Source organism: Melospiza melodia, chromosome Z (genome assembly GCF_035770615.1).
Source record: "Melospiza melodia melodia isolate bMelMel2 chromosome Z, bMelMel2.pri, whole genome shotgun sequence".
NCBI classification, from domain to species: domain Eukaryota; kingdom Metazoa; phylum Chordata; class Aves; order Passeriformes; family Passerellidae; genus Melospiza; species Melospiza melodia.
The window spans coordinates 5,202,176-5,227,752 of NC_086226.1; positions in this window are offsets into that span (position 1 = coordinate 5,202,176).

A 25,577-nucleotide genomic window follows, 5' to 3' on the forward strand; every position below is an offset into this window, starting at 1 on the left:
TTTGTGAAACGCTTCGAGATTTACGATTCCAAGCCACCGGTGCAAAGGAAAAAGACTTAGCAAAATTAAGAGAGAGAGAGAGAGAAATAAGTTTTCCATAGGATTTTTAACGCAATCTGAACAATTATATTTGCAGGGATATTATTCTCCCTTTAGATTTATCATATGATGCAAAAATTCTACAGAAGGGGTAGCATCCTTTATTAAATTAAGGAGCTATTTAGAGTGATTTCTATAGAATCCAATTTAATTTCTATAAGCCCCTATAGGTTTCAATCCTTTTCTATTCTGTAGGATTTCTCCATAGGGACAGTTATTAGTGGCTGCAGGATTTGATTCACAGCAAAGTTGTTTTTTAGAAAGAAAAAATGGCTTCACTAGGAAAGATTTTAATGTAAACCGGTGTCTGCTTTTGCAGGTAACAGCCCTAGGCTGCTCATTTGCCCAGACTGGGGCTGGATATGCCCACAGTGGTGAAATAAAACTACACAGGGGTACAGTGAACTTTCCCTGAGTGACATACAGAGGGTTCAGTCCTGAGAAATAGGCTTTTTTTTTTTCCCCTCCTTTTTTGGGGTATTTTTGAGGCAGACTCGCACAGCCATCAGCTGAATGGGAAGTCTGACTGCTCGTAGTGAGTAACTCAGGTATAAAAGCAAGTTCTTTTAAGGGGGAAATGGCTCCTTAATCTGCCATTTGGTGTGAGCTGGCAGTTTCTCAGCACCAAGTTGCATCCTATAGATCTACCTGCGATCGTGCAGCTCTTATTGCCCTCCCCATTACCTGACTGCCTGCCAACAATTTGAGGCTGCGTTTTATGAGGCAACAACACACATGGGGCTCTGCCAAAGCCGGCTCGGAACAACACAAAGAGCTGAAGCAACTCAGCCAGCAGTGACAGCTCCTCTGCCCCAGCTCCGACGACTAACCGGGTAGGAAAATCAGATTCACAGACTCTCTTAAACACTGAATCACACTCTTGTGTCTAAAGCACTTTGCAAACACATGTTCCCAGTTGCCTTTCCAGCACGCTGCGGCCCTCTTGGATCAACAGCGGCGAGGAGGGGCGCAGGCCCAGGGTTTCATTTTGCCAGCAGCCTGCAGCAGCGCGGAGGCCGCGGCGGCGCAAGTCGCACACACCTTAAGTTTTAGCGGTTGCCATGGCGATGAAAGGAGGCATTACAAAACGCACAAGCTGTTGAACATGTTGCGGGAGCCGAGAGGAAGGGCTGAGAATAAACTTTGGGCTAATTCTCCGTCACGGCGCGCTCCGAGCAGCTGCTGCTCGGCCAGCAGCGCGTCCCAGCACCGCGGCCCGGGTAAGCAGCAGCTCGCTAATGCCAGGCAGGTTGGAGCAGGAGTTGTGTCGCCCTGCTGGGCTCTCGCAGGTCCTGGTACCCAGCACCACGGCTGCAAATGGAGGGTTCTAAAGAAGGAAAAGGGCTAATTTTGTTTTGATGGTTATTATTACTACTGTTTAATTCCTCATTTCCGTGCGGTTGACAGGATTGCGCCAGCTGCCGGCATATGAATAACCCGTTTTTACTTTAATGCTGTCTGCAAAAGTCCCCTCATGACGAAGGCTGTAGTGATGAGCTGGAACAATAGGAAAGGTGCCCCTGCATCTGAGGCAGGAGCCAGAGTTTTGAAGGGGAAGGGAGATGAGTCTCACCCTTCACCATTTCTGTGGCTGTGTGTGGTCACTCCCAAGAGCACAGAACAGAATCACCGAATGTACTGAGTGGGAAGGGATTCAAAATAACCACTGAGTCCAACCCCTGTATCTCTGCATACCAAAGAGGAAGCATGTAATGGGGCCTGGCCCCTAACACTGGGGCAAAGAAACCTCCAGGGTGTTTTTCAGACAAAGTATTCCCGCCTCCCAAAACATCCTGACACAAAGACATAGGATCACGTAGAGCAAGCAGGTAAATGCTCTGTGTGCTTTTTGTAGAAAGCTGGCCCGGAAGACAGTTTTTCATTTTCCATATGCCTCAGACCTGTGCCTCCACACTCGCTGATCTGAGGCAGAATTCTTTAGCAAAGTCTTTCCTCTGCCTGACAAAAACCCACTAGATGGCAACATCCCTCACCCGGCCCGGCCAGAGCCGGATCCCTCTTGGTGCAGGGGCTGAGTGTGCTGGGGGTAGCAGGTAAGACACGGAGATCTTGGATGCTATTGTGTGCTGAGACTTCCAAAGTGCAAACAGAAGCAGATCAGCAGGAAATTCTTTGCCAAACTCGCCCTAACTTTAAATAGAAATTTAACCATCAATAGCAAAGCCTGTGTTACCTGTGTCTGTTGATGACACAGACAGTTGCTTCTAACCACCTGTGCAGATTTCAGGTTCTGTAACTCAAGCAGCCGTGTCCATTAAGAATATAAAAAACTACAAACCCCAGCAAAATCTGATCAATTCTTGCCCTCTGCTTTCACAGGCTTCCCCTACTGTCTTGTCTTTCTCTCAAGTATTATCTTAAACTAATTTTGATTACTGCTTTTTATGTAAATATCTGTTTACATATAGTGTTCATCACATTTTGAGCATAACTTACAAGATTAATAGGAAATTTTGCAGGTTTCTTTGTGCACAGGGCTCACCCTATACATATGAATTTGAGACCCTAGTCTCTAATATATGTTCATGCATACAAGTTCTTAGAGGCACTAGAAAAGCGCCCAAAACCATGCAGGGATATTAAATGTGCTGCAGGAGCAGCAGATACAAGAAAGTATAGGATGGAGCTTAGAGGAAGGACAAAAACATGGATATGCATTTCCACAGGGTGTTTTAGAGATCCAGTATTAAAGGGGAGAGCAGGATAATATCTCCATCAGATGTGATGGCTTATCAAAAAGTGGAAATGGTTGAATTTTGAGTCTCCCATGTAAGTCAATAAATTGAACATTTCTCAGAGATATAACCCCAGCCCTGCCACAGGATCTGATAATGATGGCCTGGATGATGGGACACCTGTGATTTGATGCTGAGAATGACGCACTCAACCCCATGGAACCCCCAGAATGGGTCATTCTTGACAAACTGATAACCTTTAATCTTCATATTTTATCTGCCCTCTTAGTTCCAAAGGCAGGGTGGATGCATCTCTCACGAGAAAATTTGCCTATCAACATGTGCTAAATTTGGATTGCATGTTTGTTCTCCCTTTTCCCAATACAGACTGGTTTTGATATTACTGTTATAGAACCTTTCTCCAATTTGTTTTCTGCAGCATGAGCACATGAGGTTGAACCCAAACTCAGCTTTTTAAAAGGGTGATAAAGGAAGGGAGGTCTGGGAAGGAGTGCCACAACCTTGTCCACAGAAATTCAGGCTAGAGAGAGTAAACTGCAAAAATCTATGAGATTTAACATGTTGGCTTTTGTCTTTAAGCAAGGTCCTGTTAGAAATGTCCCCTAACTACCCTCCAAAAATAGAAGGGAAGGGGAAGAGTGAGATGAAGTTCATTAAACATGGATAAATAGAGTGTGACTGGCATAGAAAGATAGTTAGATTGTCTGGAGCTCTGCAGTGTAAGGGGGACCATCCACACAAGAGATAAAAACCCAGAGGAAATATCTGCAGGGCAGCAAATCCTGGAACTGTGCTTTTGTGATGGTTAAAGCTAATGCAACAAGAAGGCCCTCAGCTTCAGTAACTCATCCGTAACCCTCTGGTGTGGCTCGCTGCAGGTCTTACAAGGAGCAGGAGACATTTGGTGATGTCTTATCTCGCGCTGACCACTCCCATCTTTAATCAGCAGGTGAAATCCGTGCCATGGCGAATCACAGACCTGCAGGAGCTCAGGACACTTTGGCAATGGACTCGGATCTTGTTCCCCAAGCTATTTAAGAATGGTCACTAAGGGCGTGTGTACACTGAATGGTGAGGGAAATTAACACTGCCACATATTGGTTATCCACACCTATGCCTGAAACGAACATGTTTCCAATTAAAAGTGAAAGAGACAATTGTTGAAGTCACTTTGGCAGTGAGAACTCTCCAGCTGCCTCTAGATTCCTGAATAAGTGAAATGTTTGACACAGAAGCATATGTTTTTGGCAACATTGTTTAATCCATGTTTTAAAGGGAAAATTGAAATTCTACAAGGTGTGAAAAAAAAAAAAAAGTCACTGGAACATTTTCTGTTTGGAGTGACAGAGACCATGTCACCCTTCTATTCCTGTTCTCTGTAGACTTTCATTTTGCAGGAACTGCCTTACAAATGAACAGAGAGGGAACATGCTGGGTAGGCACATAGCAGGAGAAAGCAGAGGCAGCAGCAGACTCCCAAAACAGTCACACTCTGCAAGAGACTGAAAAAGGGCCTTGGAAGTAGAAATGCAATCTGAATTATAAAATCAGTGAAATCTCCTACAAGATAACAGTGCATGTTTAAAAATTTGGTCTTTCTATTTGTTGTTAAAGCTGAAGAGGTGGGATGTAGATGAGGAAACACAACCTATAAATGTAAGCTGGTGACAAGCTACAGTTTACAGGCATCCCACAGCTCTGCCTCCCAAACCCAGCACCCAGCCTAGTCTGTCTCTCACTTCAGCAAGCCAGAAACTTGGATAGGCGAAACTGAGTCATCTAGCACTGTCTACTGCTACAAGCACGTAGCTCTAACTGGAAAAGGACACAGAACACTGTGTCTGCATGTGCTTTTAGTGATGGGTTCGGTTCTAGAAACTAGTATCTGACTAACTTCTTTCAAAAGTCTGCTCCTAATGTGCTGAAATGAAAGCATATTTCCATATATCAAATATAACACTGTTGAATAATTTGAATTTTGTGCCACAAAAAACCTCCCAAAACAAAACCAAACAACAAATTACTTTTATTTCAAGTAGTAGACAATAAAAAAAAAAAAAGCAAAAGAATGCCAAAAGAACACCAAAACTGTAAAAGTTTAGCACTTATCACATGCTTCTGCCAAGGCCTCTTTAAAAAGAAGCATTTATTTCCCTTCTATGCTTTCTGTTTCTTATCCAGTCTTTGCCCCATTATAATGTGTTTTCCTTCGTATTCCATGACAGCTTAGTTTCCTTAACAGCTTTTTGTAAGAGAATTTCTCAAAAGCTTCTTGAAAGTCCTAATAGATTATGTCAGCCAGTTCTCCTTTATCCAATATTTATTTGACACTTTCAAAGAATTCTAGTAAATTAAAGAAGCTCGATTTTCCTTTACACAACGCACATTACTTTGTCTGTTACATATCGTGCTTATCTAGGATTTTTTTTTTAATCCTACTTTTAATTATCATTGCAGTCCATTTGCTGAAGTAAGACTCACTGGTGTGTAATTCCCAGGATCATCCCTAATGTCTTTTTAAAAGACAGATAAAGCATCTTCAGCGGACGATGTTAATGAGAGATGGTTTCGTTTCTGTGCAGCTCAACCACTCCGTCCTTAGGTTTCCTCAACATCTGGTCCAGGTGGCTTGCTACCCAGGCTGGCATCTAGCCAGGACAGAGGGGTTAACATCTCTACCCATGAGGAAAGTGCTCCGAAATCCTTAATGGCCAGATGCATCAAGAACACCAACCTCTGTGTATCTGCTGATATTCAGCTTTTCCAGGGGCATGGCACCCCATGCTGGGAAAATATCATGGCTGTCATCTGTGGGTTCGCAGGGCAGAATTTTCTTGCAGCTTTATAGACTACGAGGCTGATAGAACCATTTCAGCCATTTGTATACAAATATGCAGCAATTAGAGTGAATGAATGAAGCTCATTCCATAATTCCACTGAGCACTATAGTATCATGTAATCAGTTTATTCTACCTGCAACATAAAATTCTACTTAGTTACACAAGAGTACATTTTATCAATTATTGATTTATGAACATCTAAGGCTTTCTTCAGTCACCATTTATGCTCTTGGTTTTATCGTCTCTGCTGTACTGAGAGTAGTGTCATCCAGTGGCATAGTCTATACTACTTAAAATTCCACATACTTCAGTAGATTACCCCATTAACCATTATGTTTTCCAGGCTGTATAGATTAAAGTAATTAAACTTGTCCTCAAAGACCTAGCTTCTTGATTATGGGATCATTCTACCGCCTGCAGCACATTTGAGGTGATTTGCAGTAATATTGTCTTTGGGAATTTAGTGACCATATTACACTGACAGCAGTGAGAGCTGGTGGCCTTCTAAAAACCCAGATTTCATCTGTGCCCCTTAGAAAATATCTCACAGAGGCATGCTGGGGAGAGGCAGCAGTGTTATGGGTGGCTGGATGGTTTTGGGAGACTGGCACTGGCCTGTTAAAACACAATTTGCTCTTTTGGGCTGTAATAGACTTACAACTGTGTTCTGGTTGGAAGTGGCTGAAAGAGAAGACTGTACACTGGCCCCTGTGAAATGAGCTGGATAGCATCAGCAGAAAGAACAGGTGCCCATATCATGCTTAAACCAAAGTATCCCACTCAATTCTCAGGGTAATAACTTCAGCATCAAGGCCAAGGATAAAATGAGAATGGTGACTTAAACTGCTTTTCCCTCCCTTAGAGGTGTCCCTTCAGGTCAAATGAATGCATGTTGGCCTGAAAATCTGAGGAAAGCTGCATGTTTTCTGACTATGCTTTATCTTTTCTGTGGATAAAAGGGAGATTTAAGAATGTCAATCCTGCATCTTTCACTGGCATGAAATTTTCTAAAAAATGTGTAAAGGAGGCAAAAAAAAAATTGATGCTTGCAGACAGGCTGCTGATACATTGTGGAGAAATTTTCAAAACCATTCCCTTTAGAAATAATTCATCTTGTGTGTCATATATTTTTCTCTTTTTCTCTGTACTTTTTCCTCCTTACAAAGGACTGGAAAACAGGATCCTCAATGCTTGAGAGTTAATCTGCTTTTGCTACCCATTCCTCACCTGCAGTCAATATTCCCCCTCTGTGACAACCATAGCTATGAATTTATTTATTCAGCAGCAGTGCCCAGGGGCCCCAGTAGGGATCAGCATTTCATTTATAATATGCAGCAAAATATAGCAGAGTCCCATGTGACTTTTTTTCTTAATAAACAAAGGATGAAAGGATATAAGTGGTTCTTCCCATTTTACAGATGGAGAACTGAAAAGCAAACAGATTAAAAGGTAGATGCAGAAAAGGATTTAGACAATGTACTCACTGCCACTTAGCCTGCATCCCATATACTCATCACTCTGACTCTTGGCCATCTGCTTTTGGAATGATCTCTATATTTCATGGATTCTTAGGTTTTTTACTAAATTTCTCTAGAGATGTGCATTTCTGCCGTAATACAACCTGAATCTGGAGCTGCCCAATGTCTATTTCAATCCAAAATTCCCAAGGGATTCAAAAACTAGACTTTCTCTGCTTGGCTTATCCATGTTCTTGCTGGATTGTGCTTCTCCTAAAATAGAGACCGTAGACCTCTTGTACATAAGAACCTAACAGAGACCAGGAACTGGGATGAGTAAATCATGGTGGTGCTTGGTTTTCCTTTCTTTCTTTTTTTTTTTTTTTTTTTTGTTTTTTTTTTTTTTTGTTTGTTTTTTTTTTTTTTTTTTTTTTTTTTTTGTTTTTGTTTTTGTTTTTGTTTTTTATCCCAATATTTTTGTATTAAATCTAGAATCTGGATGTAGACTTGTGTCCTTTGCGCTTTAGGTGCACCGGGATGACGTTTAGTATACAGCTGTCTGGACAGCTTATTTTATCAGAAAAGACACAAGGAATAAAAGTAGAGGGTGTTTGTTGACAATCCTGGGTTTAGCAGTTGAACACAATTCCCAGAGTCCAAAGACTTGTCTTTTATTTTATGTATGTCTTTTATTGGGACCTACTTATATTTCATTTAAGACTGCTGATCCAATGTGGTGGTCTAAGCTTACAACACCCAGGTATTTGACTACTAGAAATAATACTTGAGTAAGAGCATTAGAAATTAATGCTGTCAGGTAAATTCTACCCAATTATGACAGAAGTTTCTGGAATGGACATTACAAGGAGCTAAGTCTCATGGCTGTATCTCCTTTTGTTTTTCTAGCTTTTTTCCTACATAGCTACATTTGAAAACCTTGCCGGCTTTACAAAGTTCCTGGATTTTTATTCTGACCCTGGCTACAACCCTGATTATCTTATCTTGCAGTCCAATATTCACAAAGGGGCAAGAGTAAAACAATATTTCTCAGAAATTCTGCAATCCACATCAGTGAGGAATAATATTTCAGTCTAGTGTGAAGTGCATCTTTAATTTCTGTGTTTCTCTTCTGTGTTCAGGAATGGTTCCAGGTATCAGAGTTCATATACAACGTAAGTGTCTCTGCTATGGTCAATTCAGGGAAAAATTATTCTTTCTCAGAATTTCTGGGGCTATTCAAGACTATTTAAGTACTAGAGACATTGCCAGATAGAAGCTTAGTTGTTATCATCTGTTCTTGGAAGCTAACATAATTTAACATTATGGAGACAAGCCATTTTGTGCCACTTGTCTTCAGTGCTGGAAAAAAGCTCCAATACAAATAATATTAATATATATATATGCTATTGACTAATGAGTCAGATTAGGAGTGAGACTTTTATTATCCTCTATTTCTAGAAGTTCTTGGGTTTTTTGCATAGCTGTGCATTGTAATGAAGAACAAGATTTATATTGTTTTCCCGTATAAAGAATACCAGTCTCTGAGCTACAGTAAATTTGCATGCTTTCACTGAAATCCACGGGACCGTGATTAAATTTGAACTACCGATTAAATCTTTTGTTCAGTTATCACCCAGGTTCTTAGTGCTTTGCAAGATCAACCTGCATGGATCTAATCCAATTATCTTTGCCAAAGGAAGGTTGACTTTGACTACACCGGGATGAGTAACTGTGTGTCGTGATTTCAGAGCCACTGTAATGAAACCCCCCCCGCTCTGCAATAATGCTGGGAACTTGCAAACACACATTTGACAAACTTTTCACTCTTGAGAGTGATTCTCCTGAAGGATGAAGTGTTTCATCTCACCCCACAGCAGAGAAGGAGCAGGTACCTGCAACCCACCCATTCTCTAAGGTGCCCCAAACTGGCAGCCCCCACTCCTGGGATTCAGGATTTGTACAGAGATTTGTAGTGGCAGAATTATGTATTCCTTGAAATAAAACCTCTCCCAGGTGGGTCAGGGAAAATGGCTCAGAGAACCCATCATCAGCCTCAAATCTGTGCAAAACACAAGCTGATTTTCTGGTTCCACTCCTTTTTTTTTTTATTTTTTATTTTTTTTTATCCTGCCCCTTTTCCTCTCTTCTATGAGAGAGAGAGCCTTAGTCTTCTGTTTAATAACAGTCTGGGTTAGCCAGACAAGATAATTTATTTCACGAACCTTCTGGGATCTGGTCACCAAAATGCAGCTAAATCAACATAAACAGTCTAGCATGAGTACGAGTTCTTGGGGAGCTAATAGGAATGTGCCCTTTGGTTCTTTTCCCCCACATTGGAAAGTAGAGTCAGCACCAGAAAGAGAAGCTGAATTTTGTAGGTTTGACGTGTTTTTGTCACCTTTCTTTGTCTTTTCTCCCTCTCCTGTTTCAGACATTTCCCTTGCTTTCCCTGAAAAAAAATGTAAATTAGCAACAACAGGAATCCTGGCCCTTCTCAGTTAAATTCTTTAAGGATGTTTTTTGCTTTTCTTTTCCAAATACCATTTATTACCATCTTTAACGCAGTGTTTCAGTGTGTTAAAGCACACTATTCTCTCTAGAGATTTTTTTTTTTCCCTACAGCTAAAGGGGTAATAAAGGATACAGTTAAAGCCTCAGTTAATAGTTTAAAATTTCATGCTTCCACCTTTTTTTCCTTCATTCCCAAATGACTAAGCAGATTAACTCAGTGATGCTGGACTGGGAGAAGCAGTGACATTAAACATTGTTCAGTGAAAAAATCAGGGAGTTCTGCTAGACCAGGAATGAGACTGAGGCTTTTTCCTGGGATCTATTATATCCAGAGACTGCACTTATCTGTAAAATAATGAATTTTGGAAAAAAAAAAACTAGAAAGAAATACCACAAAACAAACAATAATAAAGGAAATTGAGGGTGTTTTAAAATGTATTTTAAACTTGCCCATTCAATTTATATTTCCCGAAAACTTCTACTGCCTCCTGCCAGAAGAAGATCATCAAGCCAAGTACTCAAGATGAGGACAGCTTCAAGCCTAAAATCCCATCAATATAAATGAGACAAATAGAATGCATTGCACAAATATGTGTGGCACAGCACACCTGAGACATTCCTGTATGGGACAGCTGCTGTCCTTTTAATTATGGCTCCAAATTTTTCTTGAACTGTAAGCACAATATTAGCACTTTGCATGATCCAAATGAACTGCATTTATTCATACCAAATTTTACATTTTAGACAGAGAAAACAGAGCTTGCCATTTCCAGTATAGGTGTCACTTATGGTCTTCTGACAAATATTTTGCTCACACTAACACACATGCAGCAGTAACTCAGGAGTGCATATATCTAACAATGGAAGGCTTTACTGCGCTTCAGTCCCATGCTTTCAATTTGGCCAGGCAGCTGAACACATCTTCAACGATCCTTAGATTCCTTTTTAACTCTGTGAGCTGGAATCCATCACTTCCCAACATTTTGAAGTGTGAGAATTTGAAAGGTTTATTCTGATCATTAATCAGCCCCTCCAATTAAGCACAATTACACCCTATAATGATAGTTATAATTATTGATTGATTAATCTTTCAACTATTAATTAAGAATCTTAATTAAAGGAGTTTTTTCATGTTATTTAAACTGAAACATGACTAATTATTTTATAATTTACCCAGTATGTGCAAAAATTGCATTAGTTCTGTTGTGTTTTCTCTGTTTCATTGCTGCATTGAAAAAGCTGGATTTAGATTTTCAAAAAGAGCTATGTCTCCATCCTTGCATGGCCAACTTGTGAAAAACTTTGTCCATCCAGGTTTGCAGAAGGGGCTGAATCTAAAATGACTTTTACAACAGGAGATGCAAAGCAATTTCATGAGATTAAATAGTTAATTCGAAAATCTTGGATTTTGCCTGCAAACTGTCATGGGTATTTGAGTTACTATTCCTTAGCCTTCAAAGTGTCTCACAAATGTAAGATAAAGAAGGAATTCATACTCTGGCATGAATGGAAGCACCACTGAAGTCATACTAAGTGAAGAATGATGACAAAGTTCTGGTCTCCTAAAAAATTCCAGTCTCTAGTGTATTTCTTTTGGCTATCCCAAAACTGAATTACAGCTTCAGAGAATGAATCCATAAAGGCAGAGAAAAATGATGAGGGACTTAGATATACCTATAGGCACCACTTTTCCTATTTGGAAGAAAATATTTTTCAACTGCATGATAAATTTATGCAGAGAACCATTTCTAGGACTGCATATTGTTGTTTAATTCAATCCTACACTTGTATTACAATGGACTGAACTCTTCATCTCAATGTTTCCAAAATAATCTTTTGGGAGAACTTTTTATTTCCAATTTTTTTTCCCCAGCACATCCAAGCTGTTTGTTTTCCATGAAACCATGGTAACTCTTACTTCCATTAAAAGTGATGGATACAAGTGCAAGTATTTAAAAGAATCCTATCAACAAAATTTTAGGTGTCTACAATTGAGTTAACCATGCTGTGTATAGTTACTGGATAGAAACAAAGAATTCTACGTTGAGAATAGTTTGATGCTTAAAAAGATTCTTAAATTTCAGGCAAGTGATTCTCTCTTACAACTTATAAATCTCTGTTGATTGTAAAGGAAGTCAAAAATGTCTTGTTCAAATATATAGCTCTAAAAATAAGTAAAATCCTCTTTTCCCTATGTTTTGAACTCTTGCACACACTATTTAAAATTTTAACTGCAGTCTGTGCCAAAAATCTTCTATGTTGGAATACACATTCTGAGAATATTCATTTTAACAGTTGTTATGTTGAACGTTTGGTGGGATTATTTGTGTGAACATAAATAAGGTTGGAAGAATCGTGTTGTTTAGTCCAATAATACAACTGATCTTGGTAGAAAACAGTGTAAAGACATGCACTTTTTATTAGGAAATTAATCAACAGGAGATATTGATTTACAAACTAATAGATTCTGTTAGAATAGATTCTTCTAACTATAAAACTTTCAGTGTGGAGCATGTTATTTTTACCTTAAAAGCATCAAAATGAATTGTTCCCTGGTTATATTTTTCTAGAAGCTTTACTTCTGTGGGATAAAAAAAAGTTATGTCATTTCCAGCTAATCCCTTGCCATTGTGAAAGAAGACAAAAAAGAAAACAACAACAACAACAACAACAACAAAACCCCAAACAATAAAAACCCCAAAACAAACCCAAAAAACCCAAATGGAGAAAAGAAACTCAAAAGGATAAGCTGCATGCATGGCAGATGCAGCAGTTGCACCTCATTCTATTAGTAATGGGGTTTGTTGATAGTACACACAAGCAAGCTGGAAGTCCTATAAAGCTCATGACATATTTCAAACAACATACAAACAAAAGTGTCAGACAAGGCTAAAAAAATTATAGAAGTGTCTGCCTCATAAATTCACATATGTGAGATCCTGGTGTGCCTGTCCCAGACTCGGAAGACATCAGCAGGGGCAGAAACCTTTGCAGAAACCAAAAAGATCCTGATCTCTGAGAGCTGGCCTGTGTTCCAGGTTGTGAAGAAACCTGCTTCTGTTTGGGATGAACTGTTGTTTTTTGTTTTGTTTTTAACCCAGCCTTTTTAACCCACATGGCTACAGCAGCGCCTTATCAAGGTGAAATTTCTGGCCTAAATCACCCTTTGCTCTCTATCAGCAGTGGGATGAAAAGACTGCTTGGAAGGGAACTTAAAGGCCTGGGATTTTCACTGAAGTCATGATGGTGTCTGCACAAGAGAGATATTCAGGAAAGAATACAATTGGTATTGTGTGAAGTGCTGGTATTGACTTCGGGCAGCTTTTCACTGCAAGTTCTTCTGAGTCCTCATCAGAAGTCCATTGTAGCCAACTGAAAGGGACCCCTTTTCTGTGAATATTAGCTGGGCTTGTACTTGTCCAAAATGTCTGGTGTGAGATTTATATGCTGAGACTGCAGTATGTTCAGTCTCCAGGCACAGAACAAATCTTGATGTATTTTCTATATTATTTGACCAACTTCCCTTGACTTTCATTGAGTTTAGATTAAGTGAAAACTCATCAGTAACCTGCACAGTCTCCTTCACAGTTTGAAAATCAGTGACCTCTTTCCATCAATAACTGTATGGAAACCAGTGCTTGCCAGATCAGAAACCATTTATGAACATAAATTTGCATAAGCTATAAATCATCTGCTTCCGAACAATCTGCTCAAAAATCACAAAATTGAGAAAATATCTTACTTTTTTTTCTTATTTACCTTCTTTGATCTTAAGTGAATAAAAATATTCTGCTAATCGATCGACTGATAAATATCCATGGCTATACTGAAACACCCAACAAACATATTACGAAAACAGGTTCTGATTTTTAAATCATTACTGTTTCACCCATGGCCTTGTTAGTCCAGGGCTTGAATTATCCACTCGTTTTGTGGCACTGGAGACAATAAATATTGGCAATCAGTAGTTTGGGTGATTTTTTTCTGTCTCACTCAAATCGTAGCGCAAGGTGAGTTCTCAGCGATGAACTGAATTTCCCTGAAGTTCACAGAGCTTTCGTTATCAGCATCTCTCCCTAGCACACAGGGCCCTGCGTTGCTCACACAGACAGCACCAAAATGCACTGCAGAGCTTTTAATGCATTCTGAATAGCTCTTGTCATTCAGGATCCTTCATTTCATGTTTCAGATTTTCCCAGGGGGCTTTGATGTTAATCCATTTCACACTTCTAACACATCTGTTCTTCTTCTGGCTTTCTTATCTCTTCTGAGCATTCAAATAAAAAAAAAAAAAAAAAAAAAAAAAAAGGAGAAAAAAAAGGAAAAGAAAAAAGTTTTAGCTGTCATTGTGCAGTTTCTGAAGCCAGACTTTAATGATGAAGCACACTCCAGCTAACTTCATTGATACTTGAGTTATGTATGTTACAAGGAGTTATGTATGCACAATATATCCAAGGCTAACTGCTTCCACACTTTGAATTTCTCCTGACTCTTTATGTAAATTAAGAAAAAACTGCCCATCACAGTCCCTAGAAATAAGACAGCGTGGTCCAGTGATTAATTTTTGCACATCAACAGGTTTTATAAGAAGCAGCCGCCCTTCTCCAGCAGAATTAATCAAACTGTGACCAATCCAACTTTCATGTGTAGGTGTCAATACAAAGCAAAATGCTGAACAAACACAGGGCAGTGGTCACTTCTGCATATAACAGGAGTTGCCAAAATTCAGTGTTATGATCTTTGATCTCAGGAAAAATTAACTTTTCCTTCCTCAGAAGGTCAAAATTCAAAATAGAAATAAGTAATGCTAGTAAGAAAGATATTTCAGAATTCCTTATTTTCCTCCACCCCACCACGAGTGAAATGCATCTCACGTATTTGCACCAGCCCTCTGTAACTAGTCAAAGCTGGGTGCTCAGTCTCATTCCATAGTCAGTGGTGAAATACTGGGAGCTCTGGGTGTGATTCATCCCATCCCAAGATTTCAGTCTCCATGGGATGAATCACCATCTCTAGGTGTCACTTTCCATTGACACACAAAGTTTCTGGATGACAGCTTTAACTAAAAGTTTAACATTCAGGTAGCTAGAGCCCAACTAAAAATAATCCTAACTTTTGATTTTATCCTGGAGAATAAAAGAACTATTATAAATGTCCTTACTTTCCTTTTTATCCTTTCTTTCTCCTTTGGCTGGGTAAGGCATTAAGGCTATTAATGATAGTCCCCATTTTAAATATGAAAATGTACTATTTCATGGTTAAACTTTGCAGGAAATGTTCTATTGTAGAGTTGCACCTTATTTGAGGCATGTTTTGTGGGACTGACCAAAACTGGTTGCTTAACAAAGGCAGTAACTTAATAATGCTGGAAAAGAATTGTATTCAAAGCATCTCTATAGACAGGAGGTTACCTAATAACTTTCTATTGTAGGCCTGTCACTGTCTATGAAAGACATGCATTATCATATAAATGAAAAGACTGCTCTTTTCCATCATCCATATCCTCACTCCCCCTTGAAAAAAAAAAAAAGAGAGAGAGAAAAAAAAAGGAAAATCTGTCCAGATCAGACTTTTCAAACTTTAAAAACATGAAGTTCTTTGCAAATTCTTACCAACTCTTGGCAGTTTTAAACCACATCAAAATGTAATTATAATGAGGCAATTGTGACATCTTTGTGGATGGATAATTGTTATTAAAAAGCAGAATGATGCCAATAACAGCCTTTTGAAAATGCATTTCCCAAGGGATGATTGTTTCTGGCTTAATCCCTTGTTTCCTGTTGCCCCAGTACTCCTGCTCAGCAGAGGCAGGTACTTAGTCACAAAACTGTTTGAGTTGTTCCCATGAAGAAAAGCAGAATGTTCTCATTTGGCCATTCCAGGTGGCGGTTTGCAAAGATGCTTGAGGCATTTATGATGATTCAAGCATTTAAGATGATTTAGGCATTAAAAAGTTTTCATAAGTAGTGCAATTTCTGGTGAGCAAGGAAGTCAAAGGATGTCTACAAACAGGATCTGACTAGAAAATCTGATTAATATAACAAAACGTTATTCACATAATCAATCCCATTTTGTTCAAAAGACATCAGCTCCTGAGCTGTAATTACATTACAGCAAAGAGAACTTTTCCATGATGGAACAATCAGAAAAGCTGATTTTCCAAATGAAACACTCTACCAACAGTGGTTTCACTGCTATATTCAGAGAAAAAGGTAGTTGAGAACATCATCAATAGAAATAAAACATATGGATAAAAAGAACCGCCTTGTTTCATCAGAATTAAATGCTCTGATAAGGTCATGTTGATTTCTCTTTGTCAGAACTATAATTTTCTGTTTAATGTAGACGTCTGGATAGTTAATGCTGACTTTGGAAAAATAGATGTTTCAAAAGAAGTGAATTTCCTTCAAATAAAAAGAAGTTTCAGTGATGATTGGATTGTTCTGTAAAAATAGGGTAACAGATGTAGGCCTAGAAACCCTAATGTTTAGGAAATTTTGGGCACCTGCCCCAGAATATTTGAAAGACAATATCTGAAAGCACAGCATAGGAGGGAAACAGTGGGATCTTTTGTTTTGTTTTGTTCAAATGGAGCCCTTTATCATTGTACTTTTCTATTTCAATCAAAAAATGTTTCAGAGGTAAGTTAACTTTACATGTGAGCATGTGCATATGTATATCTTGAGAATGTTAAAAATTGAAAAAATAACAAAAACCAGAAAAACAAAAAGAAGTAAATAGAAAAAAAAATATATGGCAAGATAAAATAAACTCAACCAATAAGACATTTGTATTTTGTCCTATGTAGTCAAAATCCATCTTATTTTTTGACCTGATACTGAAGAACACTAGGAGATATGATTTAGTTATTTTATCTTGTCCCTCATGTTGCCAACTGGAATTTTGCAACCCTTGCAATACTTTAATCTCCATTCATAATTAACTCCTAGTTAGAAGAGAGTTCTTATCACGTATTTCGGTGCTAAACGGGGACAATGAGGACCTGTGAGATGAAATCCATCAGAGAAGAAAGGGAAGGAAGGCAGCAGGTCATCTGTCAGCCATGTCTCCCTTTCAGTAAGCTGGCAATAAATGAGAGCCTCTGACTTCAATTTGGTGGTGCAAACTGATTTGATATGAAGGTTTCTTTACCAAAATAAAATTGTCTGTGCTGATTTTTTCCAGTCAGACATAAGGAATTTTTTGACATTTTTCCCTGATGTCTTTAAGGTGATAATTGCTTGCTACTGCTGTTAGATAACAGAACTGCTAGTCAAGTGTATGAAATGTCTGGTTTGAAGCTGTGCCATTCATGCTGAAGATGAACGTGTGGAGGGGATTTTTAGTGTTAAGTGTCTGAAGTGTTCATCATTTTTTTCTTTAACACATCTCAAAGAACACTGGAATTCATCACGAACAAAAAGACTGAGACTGATTTTGTCTGGTATGGCTTAATTTTGCACTCTCTGCTACCAACGTTCCTCCATGCCCTCCACTTTCCTGTTTCTTTTCAGAAATAGTCACATGGCTCATAATCCCCTGTGTTTGGCGACAATGGCCTTTGAGTCTACAGACTCATCTCCTCTGCTTTTGAATAACCTTTGTTGGCCAGATATTGTCTTTCTTGAGCTGAGTAATTTATTTTCTGGGAAACAGACAGGTTTTCTGGCTGTAACAGACAAACACTCCCACCCTCCCTCATCACTCGGTTCTGGAACATTTTATTCACTCCTTTTGCTCACAGTACCTCCTAATTCAAATGTGTATGACTGAAGAATGTGTCTGACCTCACTTAAAGGCTCATAAAAAGACCTGAATATTTTTGCTACTTCACAGTGAGTTGAATGACTGTTAAAATGAAGAACCAAACACCCTTCTCTGACTCATATTGATATTTTGTTCCAGAATGAAAAATAAGATAAGAATGTCTAGGACGTCTGTGTAGTTATTAGAATTATGAACACATCTAAGGTTTCCAAAACAGCTTGCTCATTTGAAGAGTAATGATGCCTAAAGTACCTCAGAAGCACTATCAGTCTCTTCTGACTATATTTGAAGCTGAAGGAGAACAAAATTCCTTAAAAATCACCAAGTTTCTAAATAAGATCTTAACTCAGTTACCCAAATAGCCAAGTTATCAGTTATCCAGATGTTCAAGACTGGACAAGGACTTTATTTTCTGCGGATGCTAAGTGAGTTTTCTAGCGTGGTTATGCTCTGTTGTAGGAGGTAAATTTTACAGACTTTATAGTCTGTATTGAATTTTAGTCTCTCCAAAAAAGACCGACAAACAGTACAGGAGTTCTCAGATATAATTTTGATTTTAGACTCATTAACCTCAGATCACAGAATCACAGAATGTTCTGAGTTGGTGGGATTTGACTCCCTTCTGCATGTTGGAAATCATGACAGCACATTCACACATGCACTCACTGTCAAAGGAATCAAACTGAAAAACCTTCCCAAAGCAAAATGTTCCTCCCAGACGAGGAGGTTGGTATTTGGTCAGGAACCCTGCAGACAGGGGAATTGTGAGGCTGAAATGGAACTTAGAGGAAACCAACGCTGGAATTTAAGAAAGCCATAAGTGCAGCGAAGCTGACCCTGAGCAGTCCAGTGCCGCTGAGTCCTGGGAAGAGAGAAAGTTTCAAAAATGTGAAGGCAAAGGTTGTAGAGAGGAGAAGGACAGAGCATATATTTTAAAAGGACATTTTACCCTTTGAAAACCTGTTTGCTTTGGTCTGTTACTAAAAAATTAGGACAAGGATTATTGTCCTATTCGTTTCACCCTGTTTCATGGAACATTGTTCTATAAAAATAAGTTACTGTTATTATCATGATAAATAAAGGACAGATTTGAGCAGCGCTATAAATTTTGGTAGTTTTAGATCTATTGCATGAATTTAAATGGATGTTTTTGTCACGGTTATCTATTCCCTTGACCACTCTTTTCAAAGAATTAAGGATATAGAATTTTAATATTCAAATAAACTGCATTTTGTAGCATAACTTCTTCAGTATTTGGAAATGAAGCAGTGCTAATAATAATGATCATGCCAAAATATAAATACTAACTATAAATAATTGCTACTAGACGCAAGCAAAACACAGAGCTTAGATCTTTTCATAATCAAGCTCCTTTATCCTTGTTCAGTGAGCTGTTGGATTAGGATGAGGATGAAGACCTTGAAAATTCTGACTTCCCAAATGATACAAAATCACTCAGGTCTGGAAATAAACCAGAAATCAGAGAAACGTGTCTGCAAAAAATCTTGGCTATTGTGAAGAGCTAAACAAAACCAGCCTGGAAACATTTCCAGCTTCCACAGAACTGTTGCAGTCATGGCATGCTCTGCAGGTTACTGCCTTCCAACCACAACAACTCCTAAGGACACTCTTTAACCACTGTGAAATACACTCCCAGAATTAATTTCCAATTAGTGAAAAAACAAAAAAAAAACATGGAACAAAATCCAGACAAGCAGCTGATCACCACTATAAAGCTTCAGTGAATAAGTGAGGTTATCCGCACTAAATTTTGTGCATTCTCTTTTCTGTCTAGATTTGACCCTCATCGAAGATATTGTGGAGGAGAAACAGGAAAGTTCCCTGGACATATTTTGAAATGGCGTGGTTATGTTTTATTTATTTCAGAGGGAAGAGAGGGCATTGTGGAAATGGTTGGATTTGGCAAGAAAGTGCAGAGTCATCCAAACCAATAGCTTTGGACATGAAGTTTCAGGGCTGTTTCACTGCAACTTTAAAGGTTTTGTTAGCCTTAAATCTACATTCTTGTCAAAATAAAAAGAAAAAAGCAACCACATAGTCCAAGAGAGACAAGGTTTTTTATGCTGTTACTCATCGAAATTCAAATTATTGCTCTGTCAATATTGCAGAATGTCAAAACCACTTGCAATTTGTTAATGTTCAGGTGTATTTTTTTGCAGCATTAAATTTAGAAATATTCATTCCTTTTCAACAAGTATTCACTAGAAAAATATTTTGTACTTGAACTCACAACAGAAGTCATCTTGACTACTTTCATGTGCTACTCCGGTGAAGAATGGAAGGAGCTGCATTAGAAAAATATATTTTGAAAAAATAATATATTTTATGGATTGGAACACTCTTTTTCAACAAACTCCTGCTAAAATGCCTGATATTTTAGGATCCTTTCCCCTCTGCATCCCCAGGATTCTGTGAAAATTCCATGTAAAATTGATGCATTATTCCATATAATAACCTGATCCAAATTATCCCTGTTTTAGGATGGAAATTGCACCAGATGACCTCCAAAGGTCCTCTGCAACTAAAATTATTGTGGTCCTGAGGCAGCTGTTCAGCCTGACTTTTTGTGGATTGTCAAAAAGGGAAAAGAAGGAGATGTCTAGACTTCAGTAGTCATGTCTGGTAACATGCAGTCAGTTGCTGATCCGAATTTACTCAATGCTCAATTATACAAGGTCCTAATGAAATAGGGATATAAAACAAAAGATTAGATTCATAATATTAAGTAACATTACAGGAATATAATTTATTTATTCACCTTTAAAAATTACATAAGAATTGTTGGAAACAGTTTTAAATGCAAACAAGTGGTGTGAGTGAATTTTATTCTATTTTAACATATAGCTGACCTGCATAACAAAACAAAAACTGAGTGAGTCTAAGCAGTAGCTGGAAGTGGGTGGAGGTTGGAAGCCTTGGTTAACATATACTTTAATAATCCAGAAATAACATAATCACCTCTACTTAAGAAATCTTTACTTTTGGAAGTGAGTAGCCCTTTTCTTCCTCTTCAATTTGGAGACCTGTACTTTCATTATTGCACCTTATTTTGTTCATGAAGTTAGGAGAGGTTATACTGACATTATAATTACTGATCAAAAATGAGAACAGAGACAAGGCAATGAAAGTAACCTAAAACTTTCTCGACAAACAAAACATAAAAGAACCCTTCTGAAACAGTTTTAAATTGTCTTCCCTGTATTTTTTTAACAGAGGCTCCATTCTTCACATAATATAATGAATAACACACACTAGGCATTGAAAAAAATAGGTCTGTAATTATACCTCAGGGGCTTGGTGACACTGATAAAACATTCGCCATCACCCTCTCATTGGAATTAGACTAATTATGTACATAGTTGGGTGTCCATTAATCCTATTATTATTATTATTATTATTTAACACTATTATTCATAATGTAAGTTTTCCTTCCTTTAATTTCAGACTTGTAACAATCGAGAATGTTCCATGCTTAATTAGCAGCCAAAAGCTTGAAAGTGCAGTATAATGGGACATTATGGGGGCTCGATAGTGAGTTAATGACATAGCAACCAGCTAACAAGAATGAGGAATTTTTACAGTGGGATTCTAAAATGAACTGCCTGGCAGCACGAGTTGTGTCCAACAACATCGTTGCCAGTGTCCCTGTCTAGTCTCCAGAGGTGAGATAGGTGCCAGAACCACATCCTGCACTCCTCAGAGCAACAAGACTCATCCATGCCCTGCCAGTGGTTTTCTCTGGTGGGAAGAAAGATTAGTAAACCTTGAGTAAAACTTGCATTGGCAGTGCTCATTTCTGGGAGTCTGTCTAGGAGCCATTCTCTGAGACCAAATTCTATCTCAAATAAGGGAATAAGAGCAGGGACAGGAGAGAACAATAAAGGTTGGGCTGAAAGAGTCTCAAAAACAAATACCTTGTTATGAAACTGCCCTTTGTCCTGGATCATGTTAGGCTGGTCAGCAGTGTTGTCTATATGCCACAGAAAAGGTGATTTCTGAAAAGGAGGCTTTACTGAATTCAGCACAATACAGGTTTTTAAGGAAACTGGATTCTGCTCTTATTTTCCAGGTACAAGTTCACTGAGTAATATGAGATCTGTATGCTCCATCCCCACATATAAAACACAATAATATTATTTTACTTCAACAGGATGTTGGTTTACAGAGGACAGTTTTCCAGCAATTGTTCATTCTTTGACAGTGCAGCAAGGAAGAGCCTAGTATTTTCCACAAAGTTTTGTAGTATTAGTGCTACTGCAATTCAACCTAAATTAAGCTTATTGAAGTAACTATATTTTTACCTCAAGTGATTACAGCAGCCTACACAGAATACTCTCTATTCTACCTAATTTAGTAGAGGCTGAACTATTAATTACAACTTTCCCCTGGGAATGGTTCCCGGTGCTTGTTTAAGAATAGTCAGACTTGCAATCAGGCTAAGATATTTCTCTATAACTGATGATATTACTTCCTTTCCAGAAACGCTTCTCCGTTGACTCCAATTCCTTACAATACTGTGGTTTTGTTAGAGACCAAACTCTGAGGTGGCTCCAATTAAATTCTGTGAATTCTACCCACATATTCACACGATTTACTCTTTCAAAAGTGTCAATTCAGACTTTTCCTATCATTAGACGCGAGTTGTGTGAATGCAGATCTCAGGTGATAATCCATCCAGTCTTTGAGATAAAACTTTGTAGGAAGGAGCAGTCATGAAATAGTAACCACTTTGTGTTGCAAGAATTTCTACCTCTGTTACCAGAAGTATCTGGTCTCAAAACCAGCTCCTGAGCCAAAAAAACTGGAATCTGAAAGTCAGCTCTGATTCAAGAAATTTCAAAAAATTTTCAGGGTTTTTTTTCACTGTTTTTTTTTTTTTTCCCTCTTGTTTTCTGGTCAGTGAAAAGCAACTTTAAAGTTGAATTCAAGGAGGAGAAGTAAAATATAGATATCTTTTGCCCCTCTACTTCACAAATATGTGGAAAAATAGTCAGAAAAGCAGTTAACAAAAAATTTACAAAAAAAAAATTAGTGGAAAGAATTATTGCCTTGTTTTTCTGTGAGTGAAAGTGGGCTTTAACATACCAATAAGGTTGCATGAGAGAAATCAAAAGGAATATCAAATAGCATTTCCTTTTCCCTATTGAAGAACATTTACCTCTTCTTTTTGGTAAAGATAAAGATACTACCACATAAAGAAAAGATTTTTCCTGTTGGTGCTGTTTTCCTGCCTTCCTTGCATTTGTTTCAGTAATTACATTTTTCCCTTCAAGTTTCTATACTGATTTTGAGCAGAGCTGAATATAGGAAACAATAATTTTGATTTGCTATAAAGGCTTGACAAGACATGTAATTGTTTACATTTGAGAATTTAACCCTAAAACCAAAACAAAACAAAATACAATAACTTCTTATTCAAGTGTTACTGGTCCTCCACATATTCTGCGTCAAGAGAAAAAGAATTACCACTTCTCTCATTCCCTTTGTGCAAATCAGAAATGAAAACTAAATAACTGGGCATAGCATGCCAAACACTCATAAATCAAGTCTGCCCCCAAATAAGCACTATTCATAATAAAAATATGCAAATAGCATTGACAGAAGCCATGCAAATAATTTCAGAAGTAAATCAGGGTAAGTGGGCAGTAATAAATTCCAGTTTGACTGGAACGGCAGAAATTTAGACGAATTAGTGAAAGGTGGGAATGTTTTACAACCAGATGGAAAGACAGTAATCATTTGATCAAGTGCAACTGGACACTGCAAATTATTCCATCTTTCTCTTTAGGATGAGACATGCATGGGGTATTAACCAGACTTCTTCCAGACTTATTTCTGTAAATCTTTTGGGTGTGGAAACATAAAAAAGAATACGAAAACATTGTGTTTTGAAAGCAAACCCAAACCAGTAACAATTAGAGCTACAGAAACAAACAAAAACAAACAAACAAACAAAACCCCCCCAAAAAATAAACAGTGAAAAAGAACCCCTCTGTTTTATTATTCAACGGGGCTCCCTCCATTATGTTTGTGCAAGGGACCTTAAGATAAAGTGCTTACAGGTGTCCTCCTTTCCTGGCTGCATCATGTAGGAGAAAGGGAAGCAGCAAAGACAGCCATGAGCAGCACATGCCAGTGATTCACGAAAGAGAGGACCTCTTGCTGTCTCTTTGGACAATAATGCTGTGTTAATTCCTCATGCCTAAGAACTAGGGTGGCAGGTGTCTCAGGAGCTGGAAAATCAGACAAATCAGGGAGCTCAATGAGACAGAACCAAGAGTTTCACTATCAGTAAGGCTTGTGTGCTCCAGGGATCTGGGGCGACTTCTGGTTTTCACACACAGCCCTAAACCACCATGGTATTTCTACAGAGATGCCTCTGATATCCAGCTGATGTGGATATATTATCTTTGTGTTAGAAAGGCCAAGTAGAAAGAGTATAATCAGCAGCTTGAAGTCCTAGGCTCTCTACCATGCTACTGAATCCATGGTGACACTACCACACTGGAATTAAGGTATCTTCCTTGTTATTTGGTTGGAGTTTATGACATATTATTTGATGCTGCTTATCAAAAAAAGAGATGGACAATTTTTGGTTTTGTTTTAATTTTTTTTTTTTAAGCAGGAATATAAATTTACTGTCCCTTTAAAATTACTAAAAGAAAGTATTGTACATTTGCCAAACAAGAAGCCAGTCCTGCCTTACGATGAGATATAGCTTCAGGCAGCAAAACTTTATCAGAGCTTCATTTCTCCTTCAATTCCTTCCCTACTGGAAAGATAATTTTTCAATAGTTTCTTTTTTTTTTTTTTTTTGTACTCTGTTTTTTTTTCCTTTTCTTCTTTTTTTTTTTTTATTTTTCTTCCAAAGCACAAACTTTAGTCTAATTTCTTAGGTGACTGAGATGTTAATCAAGCAGCTCAAGACAGAGAGGCTAGTGAAAACAATCAAATGTGAAACTGTCCAGGGGAAACATTCTACTTTGAAGTAAAAGAGAGGAAATTGTCATTTTGAAGCCACTAGAGACAGTCTTCTTGTTACAAAGAAGACCCTGGGGAGTCACTACCTGATTTGCTCTTAGTCAGGCTGGCATCTCAGTGACAGGGCAATTGTAATTAGGATGAATAAAATGAGAGAAGTGCCAGCTCCCCAATTTGTAATTCAGTGAGAGACATTAAAGACACAGTATTATGTTTAATTTTTTGAAAAATCAGGCACTGTGCTAACAGGTAGCAGGACTTCCCCCTACGGAGATGACTTACATAAAATCTGAATCTCTTTCCATGAAGAGAACAAATATGACACAGGCAAGGGAGCCCAGATGGTTGTGGAACTTTAGGCAATCTTTAGGAAAAGACAAGATAGAAAATCAGATGTCGGGATTTGTTTTGCCTTCTGAGAAGAGTCATACAAGAGGAAAACAATGAAGTTTCACTGACGTAACTGATATTGAGGTCTGATCTTTCATCTTTTCATCTGGTTAATGAAAATTACAGGGTACAGATGCATCAAAGACCATTCATATTATTGCCATTAGAATCAGTAACTCCAAAACAGAAGCTTTTCAGCATAATTTTCTGGGTATTTATAATTAATTTCCAGGTAGAAATAACAGTTGTTCCAGAAAAGGTATAAATTTACATATGTAAAAACTTAAAGTTCATATTTATTAACTGAACCTTGCTCAAAATCTTTTCTAAAAGTGAGATGTCACGACTCAATTACAAAAAAACATGAACAGGAAAGTCTGATGTCAATCTTCATTTCCAAACATGAACTGAAATTCTCAGAAGAAATTTCTCTAAAGCCAGAAAACAAACACAAAACCTTTGCAAAGAATAAGTTCAGATTGCAAAGAATGAGTGATGACTGATACAAAATAATCAGTTTGTGGCTTTATGTAAAAAGAATATGATTCCTAGGAGGCTGAAGTCTGATTTCAACTCTTTGTTGATAGCCACCAGTGCAAATCTGGAACCTTGTGAAGACACAGCCAGGGAGTGATAAATGTACTGCGCATCATTTTGACTTTTGTTTCTGCGAGTTTAAAAAAAAGCCCTGAACCTGAATATAATTCAAAGCTGGAAAAGTTTCCCTTTGCACAAATTTGAATGGTGCAGCAGGGCTCTGAGATATGCCAATATATGGCACATACACACACACA